General features: G+C 44.8%; 2 protein-coding genes across 6 annotated transcripts in view; one reads left to right on the top strand and one right to left on the bottom strand.

The window, feature by feature from the left end:
• Positions 1-20,414, top strand: part of LOC125763159 (mucin-5AC-like) — a 99,307-nt gene that overhangs the window by 57,866 nt on the left and 21,027 nt on the right. For 3 of the 4 annotated variants that reach the window (XM_049426000.1, XM_049425998.1, XM_049425997.1), the window contains one exon: positions 4,715-4,825. The gene's annotated coding sequence lies outside the window, so the exon portion shown is untranslated. The remainder of the gene's footprint in view (positions 1-4,714; positions 4,826-20,414) is intronic. The other variant, XM_049425999.1, reaches the window with a different exon arrangement.
• Positions 1-20,414, bottom strand: part of LOC125763161 (PR domain zinc finger protein 1-like) — a 195,930-nt gene that overhangs the window by 158,365 nt on the left and 17,151 nt on the right. The gene's annotated exons all lie outside the window — the stretch shown is intronic.

Here is a 20,414-nt window from a genome sequence, read left to right as displayed (position 1 = left end):
GCGTCGGTAACAATCATAATTATAATGGTTTGTGAAGTCATTAAATAAATTAACTGTTTTCCTCACTCGCTCCTTTCCTCTTTCGGTGCCTTCGGGACGGCCTCAAACGCTTGTAGCGATAAAAGGAAGTAGATCTTACACTCCTTCTTCGAATCTGGGAGCGAACTTCACAAACAACCGCGTTGCATACCGCATATCCATGATCTCATCCTAGAGTCATTTATTTCTAACGCTAAACTTGTACGCAAATTGGTTTACGTCGCTCGATAGCCTCGGGAAACATCGGAAGTCATTTTTTGTGCACTTGGTTTTGGTTGTCTCTGATGGTAGAAGCGGGAATCTCCACCAACACTAAAGTACCTGCCATGGAATAGTAACACGTGAAACTCCCAGAACTGAAGCTTAAATGTCACTGTACTACTTCGAGAATCGGTACCACAGCACCATACCTGTATTCATGCCTAAAATGTCGCATATTTTGCTAATAATTCAATTAAACACAATCTATCGCACGTCATCGAGGCATTTCCTTTCAGGGTTCTGCTTAAACACCTTTCTTACTGCACAAGGCGTCGATCAGATTATTTGCCAAACTTCCTGCAATCTTTCCAACAGCGACAAATTTTCCGGACATCCTTGTTTCATCATTCCTCCACTTCCCCGAGGCATTTTTTCCAAGAAATACGGTCAACTTTAGCCATTTTCATGGCATCACCCCGAGGCATCAGCAAATCGTCTACGCTCCCTAACAAACCGATGTCTTCCGGCATCGAATCGAGGAAGTGTCCGCGCGAAACTGCTCTAGATTTTCAAAAAACTACGAGCAACCTCATGAATAATGCAAATATCTACGCCCCGGGGTCCAGTTCAATCCGGTGACCGTGATGGCTGGAAATGGTTGCGATATAGTTCAAACTTAAAACCGCTCAGACTAGACGGAGATGATTCATTGGAAGGAATGTTTCGTACGAATCGAAATGCTAACCAAAATGCGACAACCTGATGATAGTTTAGTTCCACTCAGACAGCTTCCAACACACCTGCAATCCGTCGATTTGTCGGAAGACATTATACTCTCCTGTTTTGGTAACTTGAAAGCTTGATTGTTTTTAGTATCGCGTGTTAGCAACGGAAAGTTGCGAGCGAAAAAAAAAATCGTAAAACCAACCACCGCTACATCATAATGACATTCGATCGTACTGGTTTCCGACCGCCACACTACGTCGATTATGATGTATTCATTCCACTAAGTTGCCCCAACGGATCTTCCACTTTCTTCCCGATGCACATATTAGGAGGCAATTTCTATTGATGATAAAATCACGATTTATGATTATTTGTTTCCCTCGAATTGCGCGCGAGAACGTATTCAATAAAGCTGCACGATTAGGCGTGTACGGACGCGAGTGCTAGCGACTGGACCACGTTGTTTTCCAATCGTTTTCCAATCGCAAGGTGCTTTATGGAACGCGGCGTTTGTTTCCTTCTCGTCGATCCGATGAAATACAGACAGTTGCGCGATGGGCTGCATGCTGCTGAGGTAATTTGATGTTAAATTGTTTTGTTTATCATTTTTCATTCCGGCCGCTGTCAATGATAAAACATGTTCCGCTCATAGGATTCGACGAACGAATCTGGAATCAATACGGGCTCATCATCAACGCTGAACGAAGCTGCACAATTCTACAGGTGACGCGGAATGGATGAAAATTATGGCTCTCGGTATACGTAGCTTCAGTGCATTATACGGTTGGCATAGAGTACAAGAAATGCTTGCACATGCTCAATTGATAGTCATGCGCATCGTGGTGCTGTACTTCTTAAATGGCTTTTATTTTTTTGCAATACATGTTCAATTCTTGAACTGCCATGCAAATGAAAGTGTAGATTTGACAAGGGGACCAGGATCGTCCCCATTTCATCAATCAACGTTGGGAGATTTAACGCGCGTCCTCTACGTATGTCTTTTGTATGTTCGCCAGATTAGCATCTTTCTTTAGAATATCATCCGATTTTATCCTACTGATGTCACCAGTGAAGACTTGTACCAGATACTATTTTTGCCATATCTTTACAGCCCTTTGCAAAAGGTCGTGAAACGTTAACAAGGTTTTAACAACTTTTCTCACTTATCATTTACGACGACAACATATGGTGATAATAAATTAAGGATTGTAACCTCCAAATAAATAGCCTTCACTAGTTTATCATAAAACCATAACACGTTGTGTGCTGTACCTGTCGACTAAAGTGGCTCTTGACTATCAAATGAACAAGAAAGGAAGATCCAGATAGGGACTATGGTGTACCGTTTCCACCGAATGATGCTTTAGAATGGTCAAACAAACATACCATGATTTTTTTCTCATTGCTTCAAACCACCGACAAACGGCGGAGTGAAAACATCTGTTCCACGTGGCAGGTGAAAAGCATTTCCAATTTATTGCACCCGGTACGCGTAAGCAGGTCGCCTTGCATAGCTCCGGCATACCCAAGCTCGAAATGGTTTTCTACTTGCTGCTCTAGCCGTAGCTCCTCGTCTTGTTGACGAGCTAATTGATTGCGTACTTGTCCGCCATTTGTTGGCCATCGTGCGATCGTTTGCATACCGTTCGAAACACGGGTTTCCGCAATCCGATGGCGGAAATAGTACACCTAATTGAAACACCCAACGTTAGGGTCAGCTTGTGCCCGCCACGCATCACACAACAGCACGGGCAAACTCATCCTCGCATGAGGCGGACTACAACGAAAACGGCCACAGTCTTATGACGATTTACGATTTGTCATAAAGCAACCGACGAACAAGCGCCGCTGTGAAGCGAACGAACGTAGCCCCCCAATAAACATTGCCGGCCGTCTAGATGTGTGGAGGAAGAAACCGAAACAGCAAATGGCAGAACAACGGCCGATCCGATCCGGCCTGATGGTACATGCCGTTTTAAATCAGCTGGAAATTTATGTTTTCGCAATGCGACAGGTTTCCGACCACACGGCAACGGCACCAGTGAATTGGAAGAAAAGCCATAAACTCTTTCCAAACCCGCTTGTGAGGACGATCTAGGAAGTGCATTCAGCACCGCGTGACTGTCTCCATCAGCCTCATGGTCGAGCCGCCAAGGCAATAAGTAGTGCGACATTCGCACAACTCCGCTCGTGGGACGCAATGATTGAACAGGTGGGAAATGGGAATTCTACGGGTCCAACGGCACTCGCTTCGACTCGTTAAGTTTGCCGGTGAAGATCATCTACTCCATTAGCGAAAGACATCGGCTGCTCATCAGTGGAGCATGTCATGCCCACTGCCACTCATAAATCTCGATCCTCGAAAATGGTTCCAGCTAAATTATCTCGCTCGGCTAATATGAACAAATAAACGCGTTTTTCTGCACCTTGGGCACTCCGAATTGTGCCACACAAGGGACCTCAGTGAAAGCGACAGGGAAAGGGTAAAAACGCGTGAGAACTGGCCCACGAACAAACTATCCAAAGCACACTTCTTCAGGGACACTTAGCAAGGGTCTGCAGTTCAAATCGATGCGTTCAATATGAACAATGAATGGAATCTTCACGGTTGTCATTTTATTCAGCAACATTGTGTATTCATTTGACGAGCCGCAGTGAATCGAACGAACAGCCGCTGGACTGATTGATGTCGGCGAAAACGAATGGTTGAGTGAAACGCTATAATTTTCAATCGATCATCCTTTTATTATTAGGTGCCGAGCCCTCTAATCTAGTTAAATTTTGATTTACTCCTCAATGACGAGCTTCGAAACGGAACCTGACTCAACGAGCTTTACCGTTTCCGGAGGAAGTGTTTGGGTCCGGCCGCGTATCCGGACGAATGCAAGCGAACAGAACGAAACGGAAGAAAACATATTTAAATAAATGTTTTCCTGGGTGGAAAATCGTTACGAATGCTTTGACTTAACAAGCCCGTTGAGAAGCTTGTTATAATGATACCTCACTATAACCGGATAGAAATTGAAAGGGAAATGTATCGGTTGCTAATTATATGAAAACGAAACCTCTTTCGTTTCTTTGATTCACCAGAAATAAAATCATCTCACATCGAAAACATCTGCCAAAGAGGTTATATTCATCATTCCACATGAATTTGTGTCTCCTACGGCGATACCTCAACGATTGCTTGAATACGAGATGAAGCAGAACATATGAATGTTACAGTTTTACTAATTAAAGTAAGCAACTTGATCTGATCTCCTTATAAATGACAACCAACCAACCAACTGATACGGCTACGATCGATGCTCATCTTTTGCTTAAATGTTAATCGGGCGCTTGCTGATAAGATTGAACAAGATCTTCCATGCAATATAATTAAATATCTCTGCTATTCTCTGTATTTCCGACTAAATCTCAAGCCTCTCTATCCTCAATGATCTCGATTTAAAATATCTTGCATCATAAATTAAGAACCCCTGTTTTACCGTGCTTTTTTGCGCAACAATGTTACATTTTCACGGTACAGCTGAGAGACAACTAGCAATGGTTAAGCGCCGATCGGAATGAAGAAGATAGTTAAAATAAAATTTAATTAGACTGTCACCATCAGTGTCGGAGTATGGAAGTAAATCTTTTTCTCGCTTTCTGCAACATTCTTCGCTAGATTTGTATATATTTCTTTGAATAGTTTTTGCTCAATGTAAATCTCACCATCCTTTGCCTTTTCATATTGCTTCATTCGCAGAACGCTTCCAGTAAGCGGTGGTGCCGTGTACGAATCGTTCCAACCGATGCAAAATCAGGAACAGGCTGGTAACCGACAGCTGGCGATAACATTAAAACCGTAATGATGATGGTAAGTAGGAATTATGCACGCCTTAGTTTTTTTTCTAGCTCGTATGCTCGATCGATCTTGCATAAGTGACCTCCGACAGACGCTCAATGAAGAGCTGGACAAATACTTTACCACAGCACAAGCATGGGATTAAACATGCCCGGCAGTTGGGAACACTGTTAATAATTTGTAGCGAACCATCAGCAAAGCCTGAAACGATTACAACTGCTGGTAATAGCTTTGCCCCGATCGGCTCTTTGCTCTCGTTTGTTGATCGACAGCTAGAGCCTTGTGGAAGGGTTTACACCCCTGTGATGCATGTAAGGGATTTGCAACTATTTATGATGGCTTTTGACGCTTCGGATGATCCGGTTTCGATGGAGAACCGTTTCACAGCGATAAGGAAATCGAGAGGAAGGATACCTCCGAGACACAAAAAACGTGACGGCATGTTCGATGCGTGACATGCACTCCCTATAACACCTCACACGACCGTCCGGAGATCGATCGATGGTTGACTCCGGCATCATTTATCTTCACGTGGATTCACGTGCTGAAAAGGCGTCGAAGCGATACTTTTCTCACGATGTCCACGATGACACCCTTGGTCGAATATCAATTTGTTGCCCGAGACCTCGGCGGCCGTGCTTGGTTGGGTGCGACATTGTTGCTTCGTCAAGCATCAATCCATCGATCGTCTGCCATGTACAGTGACGGATATGGATATGGAGAAGCTTTTCAAACATTCGTACACACAAATGCGGCCAGTTCCGGGACTAATGCGATTATGCACCTCAAGCACATCGCACATACACAGATTCACGCACCACCTGTCAGGCACGAGTGGATGACGAATAGCGCGTCGATTATGGAGTATCGCATAGTATGACTTAGTTGACTAGCCTCCTCCTGCTGTGAAGTGCCACCATTGAAGCTTTTAAAATGCATCATTGGCTCTCAGAACCGAAACCCCTCCTTTCTGCCCTCTGGAATCATTTGGCAGCGGGCAGAACCTGCCACGAACGCGGCTCGTTATGGTTCGATCTCTTGAAGCTCTCGATAGCAATAAAGTTGTTAATAATCATCTTCGACAAGGGTCGACTTGGGGGCCACCAAGCGTCGCTTCTTCGATCATCAGCCACCGATTATGATTATTATTAATTTTCCTAATTTTCATAATTTGATAAAGCGCACCAAACGCGGGGCAGCCTAATCGAAGGTGCTTGAACGATGCCACTGGGCCGTGTGTGCGATTCCTGCTCGTGGTACAGTGCCGTTTGGGATGGTCTCTGTCCGAAACAACCAATTCCGGCGAGCATAATAACAATAAAAAAATAACATCCGTCCATAAAATCCGCAAATCACGCGCGTGCCTCCGGTTCACGATGTCGCAATTACTGTTTATGACATTTTCTCCCGCTCCGTTAACTTTTTCCCCCCAAAACCTTTCATTTTTTTCCTGCCTGTTTTGCTTTTTTCCAACCAATTCCTCGATAGGCCCTTGATCGACCGGATTTGCCCCACTGATGACACTGATTGGCCATTTTCATCCATCCATCCTGAGCGAGCTCTCCCCGCTGTACGGCACATAAAGATGGGAGAGCATGAAAGAACTTCCTTAATATGCGCGTGCTGAACCTATGAATAGACTTTTCCAGCACGCACTCAAGGTCTGGGGTAACCGAAAGGAACTGACTACAGCCCATCGATTGATTCCAAAATGATCTTCGCATCGGTCGCCTGTCAGCCTGATCCCATCGAGTGGGATCTTTTTGGGTCGGTACATTTTTGGTTTAAAAATGGACGATAATATGAGAAAGGCAATATTTGATGTGGAGCGTCCCAGTGGAATACCCATCCCCGAATAGGAGAAGCGCTCGGTTGGCGGGTGGGAAAAAAAATGATAATCAATTTCAATTATTCAGTCATTTATCAAATTGTTGACCCGCACGAAGTCAATCAATAGTTCAGAATGGCGCAAATCTTCGTACGGACGATCGCTAGGTTGGGGCTCGAGCCATCCCCCATGCTCGAATTGGTCAGAAAGTGACCAAAAGGCATCAAATATTTTCTCAGCCGCTTGTTTTTTTCCATTCCCGTTTCGCTTGGACAAGGGACGGTAACATGACGCGCATGAGATACGCAGACGAAACATTCAGCTAGGTCTAGCGTTCGATATGACTCCATTAATCATTGTTCACTGATGACGGTGATGCATTGACCACCCAGGACCCCAAGACTCTGGTGATCTGTGGTGAAACATTGAGCCTTCACTAAGTCTAGCCGTTGTACCATAAGCCAAAAAGGGACGACTCATGACAAATTTCTCAATTAAACGGATGGTACCGGGTCCCGTACTGGTGTTGGTGTACTACCTCTGTCCGACAATCGGTTCAATTATGACCTTTAAAAACCAATTGTACCTTAAAATTGAATCGTTTTCATCCCCCCGTTGAGTGATGTTTAACAGATTGTGTTGTTAAAATATTTACCACCAACATTCAAAACTCGTCAGGATCCTCAAATCACCCGTCAACATATATGCTTGAGGTCAAAACTTTCTAAAAGTGAAGATTACAATTACAACCAGAACATTGATGCAATCTAATCAGCACCATCAATCACTGCAGAATGCTCCTCGGAACGAACCTTAAATGGACAACATGGGAATGTGTTCAAGTAGCTTTTCGCCTACAAAGAATTCTAGCCACGAAAAACTTTACCCATTGTTCACGATTCCTTATTTCTACTGTTTCGCCGGAAATAATTGAGCACTAAGCGTTAATTTCAAAATTACACCTTTGCTAATTGGACCATAATAAATGAATGAACCAATTCATTCATTCATCACACCAGCCACTGTAGGACAAGCATAATTGTACAACGGGTAGCTGTCCATTTTCCCACGGTTAATGCCTTCAGAACCAATTCAACAGGACCTGGGTGGGTAACAGTATATCCTGCGAAGCTCTTCCATCGCTACTAGCATCATCGTCGCCACGAATGAGGAAAATGTGTGAAAAGAACATCACCTCATCGTCCACCACATTCAGCGGGCAAACGTGAAAATACATATTTGCATAGCAATTTGCACATGCTTAGGTATCATTATCACGCGGTTTTTGCACCTCAGCACTCTGTCAGTTTGACCGGCCCCGGTTGCATTTTGCAGGTCAATTGGTTCCGGATGTTTATGTGCGACTGACTGGCTGACTCATTGACCGGCTGACGGATGACCAGACGGACAGCCTAGCCGTTACAGGTACTCGGCGCTGGTTTGCCATAAGTACTCTGACACGTCCGATGACAACCGCATTAGGTGAGGCAGAAAGCTACAGTAGCTAGGATGCATTAGGCGAATTCAAACGGTAAGAAAAACGCACTCTCATCAACGTACCGCGTCTTGTACGAATTGTGCAAAGGGGTTGGAGTCACAGTTGAGGAGGAAAATTGCGCCTCCGATCTTACTCGTCTAGACATGGCTTTACGGTGGTGCCTTGGTGAACGGGAGCACGCGATAGTTTCTAGTCACTTCTACCAAACTCCTAGCACTGGGTTCAACGGTATACGGCATGGACGGCATCCAAGACCGAGAGTGCCCGAGGGCTTGTGGGCCCTTCGAGAGTGTGTAATGAGCATGATTGAACGGCCGATTGTGCAAGATTATCGCATTCTGATCGAGAGCACACGATCCTCTTCGATCGGTTCGCATCTAGGACGGAGGACGACGCCACAATTAATGCTCGTCGCATTCGATTCTCGATCGGATCGCAGATCGCACGCTTGCGCAACTAGACAAACAAAATAAAATACAACAACAAAACCACACACACACATACCGAGCAATGTGGTTGCTCCGTAAATCACTCGCGGTGCAGGAACCTAGGCGAATCGCTTCTTTCGCCGACAGTTAGAACAGGTTTTGTAGCTGCAATCATCAACCGAGACGATACGGGTGGATCACTTGCTTTCAGCATGTTTCAATTGTGTTGCACCGTACCAGCGAAAAGGGCAGGGAATCTTTCTTTACCTCAGCTCGGAATGAGGTTACTGGCACTTTTATACACACCCTCAGAAAGTATCAAGTTTACGCATTTTAGCGTATGATATCAAACGTGCTTGCCCGTATGTACTCGCTAGAAGCATGTCTCTCGATATGTTGAGTGGTATTTAATCGTCCACCTTAGCTTGAACCCACCATGGCGGCGTTTCAAGGAGTTGATAACATTTCTGAAAATGAAATCCTGCTTGGCGATTTGTCGTCATCACACCTTCAGTCACTTGCCTCGGTGTAAATTTACCAAAGCACAACCGGCAAAGGAGACCTGAGGAGTTTTACGGTATTTGCACCATAAAGACAACCTGATTCGTATGACAGTTGTTTTTTTTTGTTCTTTTGCTTCACTACCTCCCCCAGTCTTTTTTTTAATACTTAATGGTTATCGTTGCCACCCAAACAGTATATCCAAATGCGCGCTAAAATGACCCGCACACATTTGCCTGCCAGGTATCCGCCAATTTCGTCCCACGCCATCGGTCGAACTGGTTTCGTGAAAAGTGACGGCATTTTACCTTCCTTCTTAATTTTCATCTTCGAAGAAGCCTTATCGCGATCGTACCGATTTAGCGGACCAATGTGGGGTGAAATCTGCAACCGACGGCAACGGATGCGGCAACGGATGGAAAACAGAGGGCAAATGATAGGTAATATAGCGTCGTTCGAGATTACGGTCTTAATTCGGACCGCAGTGGACTAATGGCAATCAGCTTAGGAATGGAATAAAACTTAACGGCCCACATAAAACCCGAAAAAAAAACGAATCGACCATTTGGTGGAAAGCTTATTTCTTCGATAATCGATCCCAAGGCTGAAATGAAGACCGCGCGTAAGGGTCCTTCCGTCGTGACAAATGGGCCCGCACAATGAATTACCCTTTCTCCGGGCTATGAGACTTTGTGTGTATGTGGTTTTTATGGTTCTCAGATTAAAATTAACTTATGCATCGAAAGGACACAGCGAAAGTGTCACTCTTGACACTAAATACAAATAAAATAGTAAACTTTAAAAAAAAATAAAAAGAGACTAGATTGAGCAATTAAGAGCCGTTTTTATTTTGAGACAAAAATTAGCAATGAAACGAAAAAAAGAGAAATCGAACATAAATATTTGAATGATGATTCAATTTATAGATTAAGTAAAATGTGCACCAAAATTAAAATCTCGGTTCCTTTCTTTACCGCCCGTGCAAGTCTTTTTGATTTCCTTTTCACTTAGTATCACTTTACTGCTCCATTTACCCTAAACGATCTCATCACTGTTCTCATGCTAAATTTAACGTGCAGCCAAGGTCCTTGATTGCAAGACTCAAGCGAAACAAAGTAGATCATCATTGGGCCCGATAAATGGGTGCATTTCGATCGTTCGATGTGCATTCGGCACAGCACACACCGTGCCAATTCCGTGACAACGCGTTGCGACAAAATCGCACACCCTAGGCACGATTTATCACGATCGTTTTGCTGTCATTCCACAATTTATCGCTGCCTCCGAAACCGCTCGATCGTGATAAAAGTGATTTGCGTTGCATCAACCGCCGTGCCATCAGCCACAAGTTAAACCTACTGCTTCACATCGTCACAGTGGTGCTTCCCGGTTCACACCCGAACCACGGCGATTGCGATCGCGTGTGAAACATTGAAACACAAAATTTGGCTTGAAAATTGGAGCAAGCGAGATGATTGAATGTTGTCAATTAGTTATTTCCCGACCGACTGCCTGTTCTTCTGCTGACGGTTACACTGTCGGTTATCGGTTCAAAGGCGAATGTTCAGTGTTTACGCTCACGTAAATATGACGCCAAAGCGGGCGAAGAGCAAAAACACCTTTCCACTTTCCCCTTTTTGGGGTGGATCCTTCAGATAGTCTCTTTCGTAAAAAAACTGTGCTCTCATTTATCATTTGAACGCCCAACCGAAAGTGCTTCAGTGGTAGTGAAAAATGCACTATTGCCGTTGTGAATAATTATTTTGCCCGTTTGCTTTATCCTGACACAAACCGCCAGCAGCCAGGAACAAATGATTCGGATCGAATGGTACAACGTTCCTTATCGAAGATGCAGTTGCAGCGTTAGCCTCTTTTGGTAAGATAAGCAACGATGCTTAATTTATGCAAGTAAGAACCGCTGGCACATTTAGCGCTTTCCTCCCTCTTTTTTGCGCATTTGATTGATTGTTTCTTTTTGTTTTGATCGAGCTTAAAAATGAGACATTTTGTAACGTTTCTGTAGAGGTTAAAAGTGCAACAATACCCTCGCTGTGCCTTGTGCTGATGCGCATGATTTCGTACCACAGTGATAATACGATTGGAAGGATTGTTTTGAAATGCTGCAACACGAAAAAAAAGCTTGCAAATAGTCTTTTGATTCTAATATATCTCTACCCTACTCTCCAGCATTACCGTTTCAAACAACAACAACAAAATACATAAACATGAATTATGCATCTAAATGTCGATTTAATCGTCGTTTAGATCGGAGCACCAACACAAAACGTGCACACTCACAAACGAACAACATGAAAAACGTAACAACATTCCACGCGGGCCCGTCTTCTCAGCTGTACAGATCCGATACACCCGATACGACGATCCACCGCATAAGCGCATGCATAAGCACTGCCCGTCATCTGCGTCACATTATTTTATGTGCAGTGTGCGATCGAGTTACACCGAAGAGCAAAGAGCAAATCGAACATCGATTAGAAGATCGCGAGCAATAAAACGGCCGGACTATCGAATGGGATTGGGATCTTCTTGCCCCATTGCCAGCGCTGAACCGCTGCAGCGCAATCTTTACCAACGGAAAATGCGTGAACTGCACGCGCCCTCGTGCGTTTGTGGCCCTCCTTTAGGAGGAAACCAATTCGTAGCAAAAACAACAACTTGCGAAAAAACAGAACTGGAATATTGTGTTAATTAAGTGATGTACCGCACAGTTGAAGCAATCGATGCAGCTGCACCAGTGCGGCCTTTAATCATCTCACCTTTTAAAGAGACTCAGGTCACTACCACCACTAAGCCCACTACTATTTCGATCCCTCCATCCGTGTGGTGCGCATCGTACATGATTGCTTTCCTATTCGCGCGATACACCGCCGACGCGTTCCTGTGCGCTTCTAAAAGCTCGAGCTCTGTTATTTTTCTTGCGCCTCCTTTTACGCTAGACGTCGTAGCGCAGCAATGGAATCACAAAACTTGCTTCGCAAAAAGGGAGGAAAAAAATAGACGTACAAACGCACGCACCCATGCAACTGAATGCTGATGCACACGATGGAATGATGCCATTTGAAACCAGTCAGCCTAGTCGCATTCCGCATTCTATGTTCGGCGGGGAGCAGCAACAAAAAAATTGAAATTATTTCGCTCGTCAAAGATTTGCATGATGAGAGACCTTCTTCTGTCGGTCTTAGCGGGGTCATGGAGAAAATTACACAAAAATTGAAAAGATTATATACATAGTTTTAAATAGTTGAACGTTAATCTTTTCAACGCATTCCTTTCTTTCAAATAATATAACCAATGCCCCTCCTCTCGTCTTTGACAAAGATCGCGAAACAAAACAAATATTTCAACCTCGTACTCTCCTCGGACGGGAGCACATATTTTCTGTCTTCATTTATCTACCAACAACCACCTGCGGACGAGAGTGATAAACTGCAGGTGGTCAAAACCCACCCGAACTTCGGCCGAATCTCACCTCGATCAACCGCAGCCCGCTCCTGCCCAAAAAAACATTCACGTGATCATGTAAAATCGATGGTGATAATTAAAAATCTCATTTTTAATTGAAAATTCGGTAGCACTCATTTGCGCAGGGCACGAATGGGCCCGAAAGTAAAACATTGCCGTTGATTAATCAGCACACGCTACATGGGGCATCTACCGAACGCTGCAATTCGATCACCGACCCGTCCCCGAAAATTCCACAGGAAGCAATACGCCGCGATAGTCATCAATAAGTTTCTCGGGTATCGGATTTTGTGTTAACTCGCGTACAGAATCTGCGATACCGCTTGGAGTGCAATTTTTCACAGCCATTTAATCCGTCCCGTGTGGCTGGCATAGACGTATTCCGCGTTCTGCAATTGCACTCGAAGGTCGCGTTGCAACGCTTTCACGAATCGCGAATTGTTTTTCACGTTAATTAAAATTAATTATTTCGCAAGTGCGACGGGACAGCAGGGCCCACAAGGATCGCACCACGATTTGCGATCTTCAAATGCACGACAACGACCCCGATAGGGGCTATGGGTCCTGCGGGCCTACAATCGTCCAACAACAAAAAAAATCATCGCAATCCACCAATCGTCGATTTCATCTTATTTTCACCCGTTTTTATTGCCAAACGTCTAGAGCGCGCCAAAAACGGACCGGGAAGATGAAGACTAAAAACCAAAAACGCTCGTAATTAAAAATGTATCAGGTTTCGATGCGACGGTCCGCGTACGCCATTGCTCGTACAAACGTTGAGAAGTGACTCGAAGACATTCGGCGAACCCTAGGCAGTTGGATGAGCCTCGGGGCCACTAAAATACTCTTCGAGGACTGTGACATTAATCAAAATAATCAGGTAATATGTCAAAATGTGTTTTCTCTGTCTTTTAGCCAAACTGTTTTCCAACAACGAGCCTGAAAAAGCGACCCTCAAAAGTTGCAATTGCAAGCTGTATTATGGAGAATGCTTCGGGCCGCTCCTGACACCAACCAAGAAATAAATCTCCGTGGGTAAACGATTTTCGGTGCTGATAATTCAATTAAAATCACTTCCAAACTCAAAGACCAACCTGTTCCGTATAGCGTGGCGGATTCTATCGATACACGATTGCTCGCACGGGGAACAGGATTAAATGGCATTTGATGTCGTTAAGAACGACGTTTCCTTTCCGGGTTCTATTTAATTGGCTTCGTTTGCCGCCGATTAATGACCTCTAATCTATTACGAAACTTTGTTGCAGCTAATGCAACTACGGCCAGAGTGTCACGAGCGTTTTACTTTTTTGTTCCTCCTTTGAATGGCCAAATCGCTACAAGCAAATACACATACACGCTATTGGACACCAGAAACCAATTCATTCCGATTTCGTTCAATCATCCCCAATTAAAGCATGCCGCAAGAGACTTCCGTTGGTTCGCGCGTGCAATCGCCGGTAGTCGATGTCGGGTACAGGGTCAATAAATTTCCCAACGTGCCAGAGCTTCACGACCGAAAACGGCCCGGTGCCCAGCAGCGGTACCGAACATCCGGAAGGTGGCGCAAAACACCGCGGGGGTCGCAAAATCACCTGCGCGACACCGACGGTGCAGCAAGTGCTTATTGTGCATGGGACGAATGCAACAAAAAAAAGAAAACCAAACACACGGTCACATGAAAAGGACACAAATATCTCTTTGCGAGCTTTCCGTTCGCAGAAATACAACTAAATCTTTCACCGGGGAAGGAAGTGTCCTGCCACCATGATCTGAAGCCAAACCCACGGCAAAAGCCTTGAAAGGAAGCAAGTAAAAGATAAAACAAACGGGCCTGGCCTCCGGTTCAACCCAAGCCATATGCATTAAAATAAATGGTTATGGCAAATTCCCGGGGAAACGGTCGCTTCTCCCTTGTGCGACTGGACAAATTTCATCCCCTGCCGATGCGAGTTTCGGGTCTGTTGCGCATTTTAATTAAATGGACTTTTATGTAAAGTGCATCTGAATTATGCTGATGTTGTGCGCCACTGGAACTGCGCAACGGCCCGCCATGGTTGATCATGACCATCGTGGGCTAATATAAGTGCGTGTGTTTCTTTTTTCTCCTGCTTTGTTTACTGAATACGGTTGAAATGATTTACAAGACGCACTGATTTCTTTATGACACTTATGGTGTAATATACTCGTGTCGATCATGGACTAAAATCAGTCAAATCGTGCTTGTGGGAATGTCCTTCAACTGGCCTCGCTCATGTCATTTTTTCGAAGGGTTTGTTTTTTCCTCTGCCTGCTACAGGTACGACCAAAAGTAAACCCTTAACACGTGCAGCAAGGTGAAATATGGGTTATTATTTTAATCTTTATTGGACCCTTTTTGTTCGCGACCGATGGAAGAAACGAATTATGCATAAATGCATCTCAAATCAGCAGGTCCCAACCTATTACTACCCTGTCTTCAGGGATCGCCGCATCATTTTGTTACAAACGAAACCCCCTAAATCGAATTATCACCTGTGCTTGTCCATCGGCTCTCGGCAAGTCCTAAAAGGAATCCGTTGTTTATCTTTGCTGACTGGCGGCAACAAACTGATCACCCTCTGATTGCTTTTCCAAACACACGTACACACGCACACACACACAAATGTAATGTGAACGCGAGGAAATATGATGGCAATTATTTTCGAATTTATAAAACATTTTTTCCCCATCGCTTAAACCGTGGCAATAATCGTTAACGAAAAGTGCGGTTGCGATCATAATATTGATTTTTTGCTCTTACCAATCATGGTTGCTGCCCTCTTGCCATGTCTCGCGCGCGCGGCATGGTAAAGCGGATGGAGTCGCATCAGCATTCGACACAGCATCCGGACACACGCACACACATAGAGCATCCGATAAGCATCCGAAGAGCGACTGCCGCCGCCGTCAAAACCAATAATTTACGATCATTTAGTGACCACCGGACAATATTTTATTTTGCATTTCTTATTACGGCTGGAGGTCTCTGCTTTCTTTTTCGTTGCATTATTTTTCTACTTCAACCGTGCGTTGAGACATCGTCCTTTTTCATCACAAGAAGTGCAGTATTATGTCAAGAGCGCTTGCGGGTTCAGTCGCATCGCGATTTGCGGTGTATAAAAATCCGTATCGAGGCTAATGCACGCGACGGCAACACATTAAGGGGATAGAACCGTCTTAATCGTTCCGATGCTTTGAGCCTTCTGACCTTGATATCCAGCGAAACATCAAAACGCCATATTCATAAAAATTGCTGCTGATTGGCAGTACGAAAAAGCGATCGAGAAGAAGAATTATTACCAGAGTTTAATGCTTTTACAAAGGCAGTTGCCAGATTTTGCATACAAGGTTACACAACGGGAAGTTTTTTTTGTTGCTGTTTGCATCGTGTCGATACATACTTAACGTTGGATTATTTTCGTTTTATCATAACATATGTAGCCGAAGCTGGTGATCGCCATCAAAACTCCTCGAGCAGGTTAATAAAAATGAACTTTATCTTTGCATTTTCCCGCACCACCAATCGGACGTTCGCGTAACTATGTTTCGAAATATCCTGCACAGGAGTTAATGCTAGATGAGCTCCGGAGTATGATTTATAAAATGCCCTTAGAGCAATGCACACCTTGCAATGGCAACCGTTTTGCTGATCGAACCCTAGCCCCGGCGTGCCCGTGGCCAACAGCAAAAACAAAAAAATGAAGTCACACCGCACACCACCCTGCGGACAAGAAGCTGGAAAACGGGCCTGATCGGTCGATTAGATGCTGAGTGTGTCTATTTTACTTATGAAATATTACCTTCAGATTACATGCCATAAATAAGCCCTTGCACAGCAGCCGCACTTTATTAAGCGATACCGCGTCGTCGTCGTCGTCACACTCGTGGCTGTTTGGGTTTGATATTTCTCTCTTACCACCCGAAGAATGACGGCCATCGGTGCAATGCTTTCGATTTTGCGCCGCGTTGATGTGAAGAAATAATATGTTCAACAACAACAAAAAAATACACATACAATTCATACGCACGGCGAGCGAACGAGTATCGGCAACAGGCGACAAAAACTTTTGGTCTTTGCTTGAAATGCACACCTACGCTCGGGGATTGGGCGGTATGTAATTATTATAAGTTAACATGTTCATTTGCATTTGAAGTTTATTGTACGCATGCGCCGTGTGCCGGTGTGCCTGAGCAAACAACTCTCTGCCTGCAAGCGTCGGCGGCACGATGGTCGATGATTAATTGGACAACCTGTCACCGAAAGTCTGGCTTAAATTTGCGCATTTTCTTTTGCCACTTGCCCCTCGTGTTGTTGCTGCCACTTGTCTCCGGAGACAATATCAATACTACAAATCCCCTCTATTTGCCGTGCGTGTACCATGGTGTTACGAAAGCTCTTGAAATATTATTCGTTCTGCTTCCTTTCTGCACCTGTGCCTTTTATTTTGCAGCACTAACGAAAACATTAAAAAAAAAGCATCACAACACGTTCGACCTGTTATTTAGTGCGTTTTTTTCTGTTTGCTTTCTTCTGTGGTCGCAAATGCACACACCATTTGCCTTCCTTTATGCATGTTTTCACACGCTATAAAAGCAATCAATTTAACAAAAGCCAACAGCACGGCGTACTCTTTCCGTACCCGACTTCGGCAGCGTTCAAGGACATGCGCGCTGAGCCAAACCGGCCATAACTTATGCACCCAAAAACAAACAAACAAACATCGAAAATAAATACGATCATCGGAAGGCGGGCGGGCTGCCGAAACAATGCTGGCAAACCAGCGCCGGAAACGGATCGCGGGCGCTTCTTGCAATTCACGAATGGGTCTCTCGTTTGCATCTGCATTTTACGCGCTCTTGCTTCGGCATTTTCGAGTTTTATTTCTCTCCAGTAAGTGTGAAAAGTGGTCTCATTTTAAGTGAAGAACACAAAACTAACAGAAAAGAACCTCCGCAGAATTCGCTGATCGTACAAAGGTGGAGAAGAATATGATATATTGTTATGTCCTCCAAACATGCATGTGCTACATCCGTATGCAATCGTATTCCCCCCGGGGTCGATTCTTTGTAGCATCAGGCTTTTAGTACACTTTATGGCTTTATGTAAACAGCAGGAACACGACAAACGGATGATAAATGTGTGAACTTATTTCACCAGACAGTATTAACCTATGATGTATTAATTCGAAATGAAGCAGAACGATGTGCAGAATACGACTCATCCGTTGCATGAGCCCCTACTAAGCAGCGGAGTCGCCTGTGACAGCTTTAAAGCAGCATCGGTTAATAACCTTCAAGCTGGTTGGTTGTCTTTTTTTGCATTTTGCACCATCCCAGACAATGATCGATGCGTATTTAAATCCCCCAAAAAGACACCAGGGGGGAGATTCAATGGCTTCTGAATATTTAGCTCCAATCTTTCGGTGAAATTTTAATCCCATCTTGCGTATGCAACATTACTTATGGTCGATCAACATACACCGCAGCGACTGGCGGCGGGTGATATGTTTTTGACGGCAGCCGAAATTTTCGCATCATCGTGATGGAGACTCGCGAGCAGTAATAGTGTTTCAACATCTTACGGGGGCCATAACCCCCCAGCGAGACGCACGTTTTTGCGGATTTTGCCCCGCGGGCATGGACAACATCCTAAAACATTGATGACCCTTACACGAGATGATGATAGGGTGAAGAGGAAGCGTAAAAAGCGCAACGGAAGGGTGGAAAATCAAGGGGATGAAAATCTTAGCAAACCAACCAAGTCTTCGCGTCAGAAGTCACCTCATTAGGCGACATTGAAACGCCGATCGTATCTTCATCTGTCATCTGTCTTGTGTTAGTCTGTTTCTTTCTTTCTTTTTTCATTAGCAAACCGGGTTGAACCTAAATTGGAAGCGTGGGAATAGCTCCCAGCACCGTACACTTCAACTCTGGGCCAAATACGCCAAAGGGCAGTCTCGTTCGTCTTCGATTGAAATTAGCAAAAACACTCTTTCCCCGATTAAAGCGATGCGATGAAATAATAATTTGGAATTGACGTACCGAGCTGCAAAACTGCCGTAGAAAGCGGTAGGCACAGTGTCCCGACGGTCGGATCCTTTCGCCGAGCAAAAACATTTGCTTCATTAGACTATCGATCGAACGATTTAAATCAGCGCGCATCTTCGCTAGCATAAACTGCACGATTTAATACGCGGTGTGAGTCACCTTTCTTCTGTGGCCGTAATCTATTTTCCGTATCGCAAATTTTAATCAAGCCAAGCAAAATGCCACTTATTCAGCTATATTGCAAAGTGTAATGATAAATAGCGTAGATTTCCGCTTCCACTAAAGAGACGAAACGAACGAAAAGTCGAGAAAGAAATGTTACGATAACAAGACACCCCACCGTTTAACCGGAAAATGTCTATGCGTGTCTTCTGCCGACAATTCGAACCGGATCATCGTTTTGCTTCATTCATACGGTCCATTCATGTTTATGCTAACAATGCTCCGCTCACATCTCCCTGCCCACACAACGTCAGAGAGAGAGAGAGAGACACGATCGGTAGCATATGGAAATGAAATGTAAATGTAAATATAATCAGATTCCATCGGTATCTGGGAGTTTGGTTCGGTTGGAAGATGGTTGATGGCATTTGTTGACCAAGCGCGCCTCAAATTCACACCGAATAAAATAAACATTAATTTCAATCGACCATTCGTCGTCGACGTGCAGCTAATTTGCGTGCCTTCGGCGTAGATCGATTTGAAGGATCCGATACTGAGCGGGTTTCGACTCATGAATGGAACGATTTCACGCTACGGTGAATCAAGCCCATCTTGTCCACCACATACATTGGGAGTGTGTGTGTGTGTGTGTGTGTGGGAGGTGATTTCAATTATGTCAAAAAGTCATGCTTCATTAGGAAGGTCGTGAGTACCCGTGTAGGTGACACGAAAATACCACCTTTGCCACTGACTGGATCGTCACTGTAAGGGTGTATGCAAGGGCCCAAAAGAGATTAAATTAGTACATGCGACCACCAATCAGGCGTTGTTGGGCGCGGGCACCAAATTGTTTGGTAATTTACCCGAACACGACAATTTTGACAGTACACCGAACGATGTGGCTGCAACTGTCGAGCTCCAGAAGCCCGCTAAAAGGCGGCATGTCGGCCCAGCAGCTGGCATGTTCGGCATCGAAGCAATTTGTTGACTGCGCAGAAACAATCCCGATTGCATTCCCGCGCCACACCTCCGATGGCTGACGCGATCGAGAAACTTGCCAAAACATTAGTTATGATTCATTATTAATTAACTTCCACCGTGCACTAAACGGTGCTGCCAGCGTCCAAGACCAGCTGGTGGTACCTACCATGAGATCAATTTATTTTGATCTACACTAACAGCTCACTCTCGCTCTTGGAACGCTCTTCGGGGTGGTCCGGGACACTGATCCCGATCCTATCTGGCCGATCAATGGCCGATCGTGAACATTGATGCATACGTAATCGAAACGCAATGATCAGAATGGTAGTCGGTCAAAACCGTACAGACATTTTCGCTGGGCAACGCCCCCGGTTCATACATCACTACGCACATTTTGTAGCTTATGCTGAAAATGAATGTGAGTCACTGCAAGGAGACATGAGCATGGTATGTGAACCGATCGAGCTGACATCGTTAGCTGCACCTTTAACTGCTTGCCGACCCCACCGGGTAAATGCGTTAGCAGCGTTTCCTTTTTTCCCACAGGCTATACAGGCTTTGGCGCTTCAGCAAAGGAACAAGCAGTGCACGCATCACATCTTGGACCTCCGCCGGGGTCGTTTGCACTCAACTCGCGCGCGATAATCATGTGCG

The sequence above is a fragment of the Anopheles funestus genome, chromosome 2RL (assembly GCF_943734845.2).
Source record: "Anopheles funestus chromosome 2RL, idAnoFuneDA-416_04, whole genome shotgun sequence".
NCBI lineage: Eukaryota > Metazoa > Arthropoda > Insecta > Diptera > Culicidae > Anopheles > Anopheles funestus.
The sequence above is the reverse complement of the archived record's forward strand: the minus strand, read 5'-3'. Positions and strand labels throughout refer to the sequence as shown.